This window comes from Phyllostomus discolor, chromosome 4, assembly GCF_004126475.2.
Source record: "Phyllostomus discolor isolate MPI-MPIP mPhyDis1 chromosome 4, mPhyDis1.pri.v3, whole genome shotgun sequence".
In the NCBI taxonomy this organism is placed as follows: Eukaryota; Metazoa; Chordata; class Mammalia; order Chiroptera; family Phyllostomidae; genus Phyllostomus; species Phyllostomus discolor.
In genome coordinates, this window is record NC_040906.2 from 189,726,278 (window position 1) to 189,734,158 (window position 7,881).

Consider the following 7,881-nt stretch of genomic DNA (forward strand, 5'->3'; position numbering starts at 1 on the left):
TTATGCTGTTTGAAAGTGGTTTTTCACATGTAAACTCCCTTTGCAGCAAAATAAGCATTCTGGGTAACAGTTGATTCCCTACGAATAATCTAAAATTATTGTTCTAGTTATAGGGAATTCTATCAAATAGATACATAATCCTTTTCTACAAATGTTTTCTTTGGTTCCTAGGTGTGGAACATTTTTATAATGAAAAGATTTGATCACATGCTTCTTCATTATAAGAAAATGAAAACTGAGCTGTAATTAAACTGCTTGTTGATTTTATGAACTTTAATCAAGTGTAGTTTATCTTTCACATCTCCTTGTCCCCTTCTTTTCTCTTTTTTTTGAGCCCTCATCAGTTTTTGAAACGTTCAGCAAGTATATTTTAAAGCCTACATATACACTCAATAACTTAAAAAAAATTTATTGATTGATTTTAGAGAGGAACATCAATTTGTTGTTCCACTTATTTATGGATTCATTGTTTACTTCTTATGTGCCATGATCAGGGATCAAACCTGCAACCGTGGAGTATCAGGACGATGCTCTAACCAACTGCGCTATCCAGCCAGGGCTCAGGAAGGTTTTCTGTTTTTCCTTTCAACCATTCTTCCACCCTGTCTTCTTTGGTGACCATCAGCCTTTTCTCTGTATCGATGAGTATGTTTCTGTTTTATTTTTTGCTTTTTGGATTCCACACACACATGAAATCACACATTATCCTTCTCTGGCTGACTTATTTCACTTCTGTAATATCTAGGTTCATCCATGTTGTTGCTCTTCATTGCAGAAATTCTCAGCCAGTGGATCGAAATCACAGGTTAAGATGTGGAAATGTGGGGGAGGAAAGAGTCCAGTCTGCCAGTGGATCGGAAGCCTGTTCTGCCCCTCACTCACTACAGACACCTGAGGCATACATCTCACTTTGTTTAAAAGGTCAAGGACTTGGCATAGTGTGATTTCTACTACTGTAATTCATGTCAACCAAATTCCTTTGCAATTATAAGGAAAGTACAGTTCTTAACTGTAGTAGAGAAAAAAATACAGTTAAATAGTAATTGTTAAGAATTAAGTTTAATGGAAGAAAAATCTTACTTGTTCCTAGTAGTTTTTATTTCTTTAATCTTATGTTGCTTTGACTTAAATTTGGCAGCAGTTGGATTGTTAATTATGTAGACTACACTGTATCTCTAGTAAAGAGTTAAACTTGGGGAGAAAAAGCTTGCCTTGAGCTTTTGTTCGTTTCATGTTCTCTCAGCTCTCCAACCTGGGATCAACCTTATCTAATGAATGTCAAATATCTTTGAAAATACTGAAGTTCTGTGTAGGGTGCTCTTTGAAATAATATATTTTTGAGGCATATTTTTTGTTCTAATGGCAGCCGTTAGCATTGTGATCATTACTTGATATAAGCGTGGCCTGGTATTGGTAGGCCTCAGGACAGCAGAAGCAGACACAAACGAAGCACTGTGCCCTACGGAGTTCATAGAACAACACTGATCGCGTGTTTATCAGGGTTCCAGTGGGATCGGCCACCCCAGCACCGTTTCCTGGGGATGGACACCATGCCACGTGGTTCTGATACATCTGATTGGAGATTTAGATCATATTGTAAAATCAGGTTTAGAACAAGCTAATTACATGCCTTATAACCCTAAAAGTTAAAAAAAGCATAGCCATAATAGTCACAGAATTTAGAGATGCCAGAACTCAGAGCAATAGCTGTAGTTTTCTTGTTGTATTTGAAACGGGGTGTAGACTGAGGGGCTCCCAAAGCACCCGTAGCCCTTTGCTGGGAGATGGGGGTAGCAGACAACACAGTTTAAGATACTTTTCACAGTCAGGGCAAGATAATGGCTGTGCTTACCTCCTCGGGGCAAGGTGAGTGTGACTTTTGGGATGTATTCTGACTCGTGGTGTTGCCAGGGGGCAGCCCCCCTGGATCACTGAGTCGCTCTTGCTCTGACGGGATGGCAACCAAAAAGATGTAAATACAGGAGAACTGGCGGCTGTAGCTCATTGTGGGAGGAGTCAGTGATGAGGTCACGCAGGAGGCTCTGGGTCAGAATTTGAACTAAGGGCTGGCAGGGGTGAGGCAATTTGGCCGTGCAGTTTGAAAGGGTGTACAAGGTCCCCTCTGGCCTGCCACGAGGTCTGGTGTGTAAGGAGGTGCCGTGCAGTTTTGGATTAAGAGCTGGAGAAAGACAGGAGAACCGCTGAGAAACCTGCCTGGGGAACACGGGGACTCGGATGATGGTGCTGGGAATCGAGGACCCTGCTCAGCCAAGCACGGAGTAATGGGACATGCCTGGGATGCTGAACTGTGACCCGCAGTGCGGAGCCGCGGATCTGTCTTTCTCAAAGACAGTGCCTCTGACTGGCACCTCCTGAAAATGGCCTGATTCGGCAAAGGGAGGCAGGCCTGTGTGGGGGGGTGGGGGGGTGTTTTAAAGGGAGTTGGACTTAATGGCAGAATTCTGCTATCATTCTAAATTTGTGTAATTTTTAAATAAACGATTCCTTTCCTTTTCACCAAACTGTGGTGTTGGGAGTCATGCTTCCTGCTGGCAGGCAATTGGACCCCACAGCTGTTCCAGAAAAGCATAGACTGCGGGTTTTGTATCATATTCACAATGATAACATTTTTAAAATTTCATTGGATTTTGCACTCATTTTAAGGAGAAACTGAGGCCCAGGGAACTTAAATCTAAATAATAATCCCACGTAGTTAATGGCTAGCTGGGAACCGAGTCTGGGTTTCCTCGCCTAGTCCCCAAAATGAGATCAGTGAATGGGTACGTTCTCTGTAGTGGAGAGGTGACTAGGCTTGTGTGGACAACGCAGCACACTGAAAAGGTGCAGCAGCCCTCGGCGCCGCAGCACAGGCGCTGTGATGGAGGTAGTTCCGGGAGCCCTTGCAGGGGCCCCTACAGAAGGGTGGCAAGCACATTTGAAAGCATTCCCTATTTTTAGGAAAAAACAACTACAAGAAAAATAATACTTAAAATCCATAATTGTGTCCTCTATCCTCATTTTTCATGCAGTAATTTTTTGACATCTGTTCCCTTTTGTTAAAGTAGATCATTGTTTAAGGAGAACTGGGAGTGCAAGGTGACGTTTTAACAGTCTAAGAATCCATTTTATTCACTTCGGGATGTGATCTGACTTTGAAATGTTTCTGGATTCAAACATGTCAAGCTGTCATATTTGATAGCATTGATCTGTCTAATTTGGGCAGGGTTTTCCTTTCTACTGACTTTTCAAACAGTTTCTCTTGGTGTATTTCATGTTCAGTTCCCACTCTCTTGACTGAGGCTCTGGTATCCCAGACTTTTTGAATTGCTAATCCTGATCATTGTTTATTTGCATTCTACACAGCTTCAGTGGGAAAAGTGCTGGTTACAGGTTTCTTTTATAGAATTCGTTTTTTTTCTTGATTTTCAGGGGCTCTCTTTTGAGCTAATCATCAGTGATATTCCAGGTTATTGCACAACCGGGGACTGGCAATCAGTGCTTTACACTTTCTTGTTGTTTTCATCACATTAACAATTCACATATTTTCCTGAAGCTCTGATGACACAGCAAGCGGTTGATGAAGGAAGCCAGGTGAAGCCCCTGGGCAGCTAGGTAGGGTTTGTTCGAGGCCCCAGAAACCCATGGCTCTGAAAAGAGAGTGGTTTGGGCAGGGAGCAGGTGGTGGGAGTCCTGGGGGCTGTTGTGAATATTTCAGAAAGCCTAATGGAGATCATAACATTTCCCGCCACAAGACTGCACAGGATATCGAAAAGGTCAGTTTATTTCTGGCAGGAGTTGTAGCAACCTTGGTTATCTCCTACTGCTCGAAACACTGCAGCAGCATAGGCCTCTGATGAATAATATATGAGAACGCACATGAATTATGACCTAATAAATGCCATTTATTCTATAGACATGACCTTTCAAAACAGGCTAGGGTCATAGTAGGTGGGGGTAGGGGCCTTTGGTGATGGCTGAGTTGGGAAAATGCATTTTAAAAACTTCTAATCCTTTTACCCATGTAATACTTTTGACTTACCTTTTCTGTACCTGCCCACTTGTCTTTCCTACCTTGTCCTGCCCTTCCTGCTGCATCAAGTTTCTTAACTACTGGAATACAGTAAAAGTCTCCTGACAAGCCTAGACAGGAGTTGGTTGATAAATCAGAAAAGTTGGTTGAAAAGTAGATGCCTACAATTGGCATAGAAATAGACAAGTTCATCAGTGAAAACAGAGAGACGAGAAATCCACACTTACATATATGGTCAACTGATTTTTTAAAAACTTTATTTTTAGAGAGGGGAAGGGACGGAGAGAGAGAGGGAGAGAAACATCAGTGTGGAGTTGCCTCTTGCACATCCCCTACTGGAGACCTGGCCCACAACCCAGGCATGTGCCCTGACTGCAAATCAAACTGGCAATCCTGTGATTTTGCAGGCTGGTACTCAATCCACTGAGCCAGACCAGCCTGGTCAACTGACTTTTGACAAAGGTGTAATGAGAATTCAGTGAAGAAAGGGTAGAGAAACAAATGGAGTTGGGACAATTTGTTATCCATATGCAAAATCCAAAACAACCAATCTAACCTGGGTCCATAACTCACACCATATTTCAAAAAGTTAAAGTAGATAGCAGATCTAAATGTAAAATCTAAAGATGGATACGTTGGATTATAACATGAGAACAAAAAGTGGGCAAAATATTTGAACAGCTACTTCACCAAAGGAAAAAAGATGAACACGATATTCTACATCATTAGATATTAGGGAAATGTAGATTAAAACCACAGTGCAATACCACTACACACCTATTGGAATGACTAAAATTCAAAAGATGGAATACCACTTGCTGGCAAAGATGTGAAGTAACAAACTCATACACTGCCAGTGGGAAACAGTTTGCCTGCTTCATAAAAAGTTAAGCATATACACATTATCTGACCCAGCTGTTCCACTTCCATGTATTTACTTGGGGAAAACGAAAGCATGTCTGAGGAAGACATTCATGAATGTTTACAGCAGCTTATTTTGTAATAGCCCAACATGGAAACAACCTCAACGTCCATCAGTAGGACAATGGCTGAACAAAATATGGGATGTCTACAGTAGAATATACTCAGCAATAAAAAGCGAACTGTTGATAGTGGCAACAACATGGATGACACTCAAAATAGTGATGCTGAAGTGAAAGGACTCAGAGGAAGAAACACATGCATACTGTATGATTCCATTTAGGCAACACTTTAGAAAACGCAAATGAATCTGTTGGGACACACACCCCCATCACCCCAGAATGATTTATATACCATGAACACTTGATTTAAATTTAACTCAGGAATATGCATATATTTGACACATTTGGTTCTTTTGTTTTAATGTGCCATACCTGCAGTTGTAGGACCATGTACCTTTATTGCAAAGTGCCCTCTGTGGGGCATTCTCTAACAATACTTTCCATTTGGTTCTCTTTCTAACGAGAACTCAAGACATACAAGAAACAACATACATATAAAAGCTTTCTAGGATTTTGGGATTTTTTGTCCCCTAATTGTTTACTGTTTTATTCCTTACATTTAAGTCAACAGTATTTTTATATGCGTAAACTTCACCTTATCTTTCCAAAACATTTTCCTGAGTTACTGAAATCGTGCTTCCTTTTTGCAATTATAGTTCATTGGTTTATGTACTGTTCTTGTTAAATTTCTTTATTGCAGTGGCAAGTGTAACTGGCATAAACAAGTTTGGGAACAAGCACGGTTAACTTTTGGTAAGCACACAAGCTTTGCTGGGGAAAACCGGGTACAGATGCTGCCCAAGAGTGAGGCTACCAGCCGCCGGCATTCAAGGCCGAGGTCCTTCTTCATAGTGCAGTTTTACAAAACAAATTAAGAGTCAGTGCATTTGCTGGATTGGCTAAATAAAGGTCAGCTGAGGGAGATTTCTACTGCTCAAGCTCTCCAATGTTCACTTTCCTCATCTGAAACCATTAAAGAGCATCTACCTGTGGATATGGGTATTATTAAGATTTAAGTGAAGTAATGTAAGTAAAGTGCTTAGTACACTCCCTGGCACGAAGTAGCAGCTTTATTTTGTAATAGCCCCAAATGGAAAATGTGCCTTAGTATGGTCATGCACTTTATTTCAGAAAGCACTCATCAAGTGAGGGCAGGAAGGACCTCAGACATTGCCTGACTCAACACATTCGTTTTGCGGATGGGGGCAATGGCTCGACAACAGCACACCGACACTCATATCGGCATGGAGGGCTGAAGGGCTTGAGCCTCCGCAGCAAATGGGTAACCCTAAGGAAGCGCCCCAGGGGGCTTCTTACTAAAGGCGGCAGAAAACCTGGAGAGTCTAAGGCTAGGAGAGGAACTGCAGATCTTATGTCGGACTCTCCAGGAAGCTGATCACCTGATAGCTGTGACCATACATATTTTTTAAGTTTTAAGAGAAGTCTGTGTCTTTATTGACTGCCTGAGTGGAATGCCGCAGGAGGAGTGGGCGGTTCCGATGCTGGGCTGGCCGAGCTTCACCGGCTCGCTGAAGGTGATGGAGAACTCGCCAACGTAGTGTCCAAACATCTCAGGCTTGATTTTCCCTCTGGTTGAAAGTCTTGAGGTTGTACACGCACACCATGCTGTCCACCATCCCTGGCGTCTTCACCAGGTAGGATGCCTCCTTGGACGGTGCCCCCTGCTTGACCTCTCTCAGGCATTTGGGTGCTGCCTCCCCTGCCACCCAGTTCAGCCGCCGCTGGGGGCGCTGTCCGCTACTTCGGCCGGCGGGGGCTTGGAGGCAAAGTCCCGCAGCCGTTGAGACCCACGTGCATGGTAGGTGACCTTGCGGACCATCCCCATCTTCTGTCCCATTTCTGCCATCCTGCAGGTTCTGTGGGAAGCACTGAGAACATCTTTTCAAAACGTTTGCTGAATTCTACTTTTGAACTGGATGTTCCTTCATATAATTCAAATTGGGTCTGTGAAGAGAGGAGAAACCAGGCCGCAGTGAGGCAATGGGGTAAGGGAGTGGGAAGATTGTGAGACTAATAAGTAACTGAAATCTGAGTTAGTAAGGAGGCTAGAAATTTCTGAAGGCATCATTTGCTTCTTTCCTGCTTGGGTTTAGCTTGAAAGGGAGACCTACATTCAAAAACCTGTTTCTTCTTGGGCTGGAAAAATGATCCATTTTTCCCCCCTTGGTGGTGAAAACAAGCAGCTGCTTGTCAGTTGAGAGGTAGTGGCTGTTGTTGTTGTTTGTTTTTTAATCTGAAGAATCCTTAAGGATGGCATCCACATTCTTGATTAGTGAGTGCGATGGAAACATGCGGTCACCTGTGCTGGCCAGGGCACTGCCCTTGGGTTGTGGGCGTTTGCTTGTCCTGGCCGCATCCAGCTTGGGGGATCTAGGTGGCTAGTCGCACCTGCGGAAATGCTTCAGGGTCCTGAACCCCTGGAAGGCATCTGAACTCCACAGCCTTCAGGGCCAAGTACTGGACAAGAGTGCTGCTTCACAGGTGGTGGCCTGAGTTTAAATGGTGCCTCTTCCACGTTCAAGCAAATCACATAACCTTTCAGGTCATGCTTTTGTTACACCACGAAAACACAAATACAACTTAATAATATTCTTGAATTAGAGTTAATTAATAGGCTGAGTGAATTTATAAACTTTTTGATGAGAAATAGATACAAGAGATTATTAAAGTGAGCAATTCAGTGATGATTCCATTTCTAAATTTAAACAAAACCATCCCAGATGCCTTCGCTCTTTGGTGTGAAACAGCTGTGACTATCTCACTAAAAGTGGTCTTTCACGTGTCATGCTTGTTGTGCTAAATGCTATTCAGTTTACCATTTACAAAGCACATACTATGTGCAGGGGT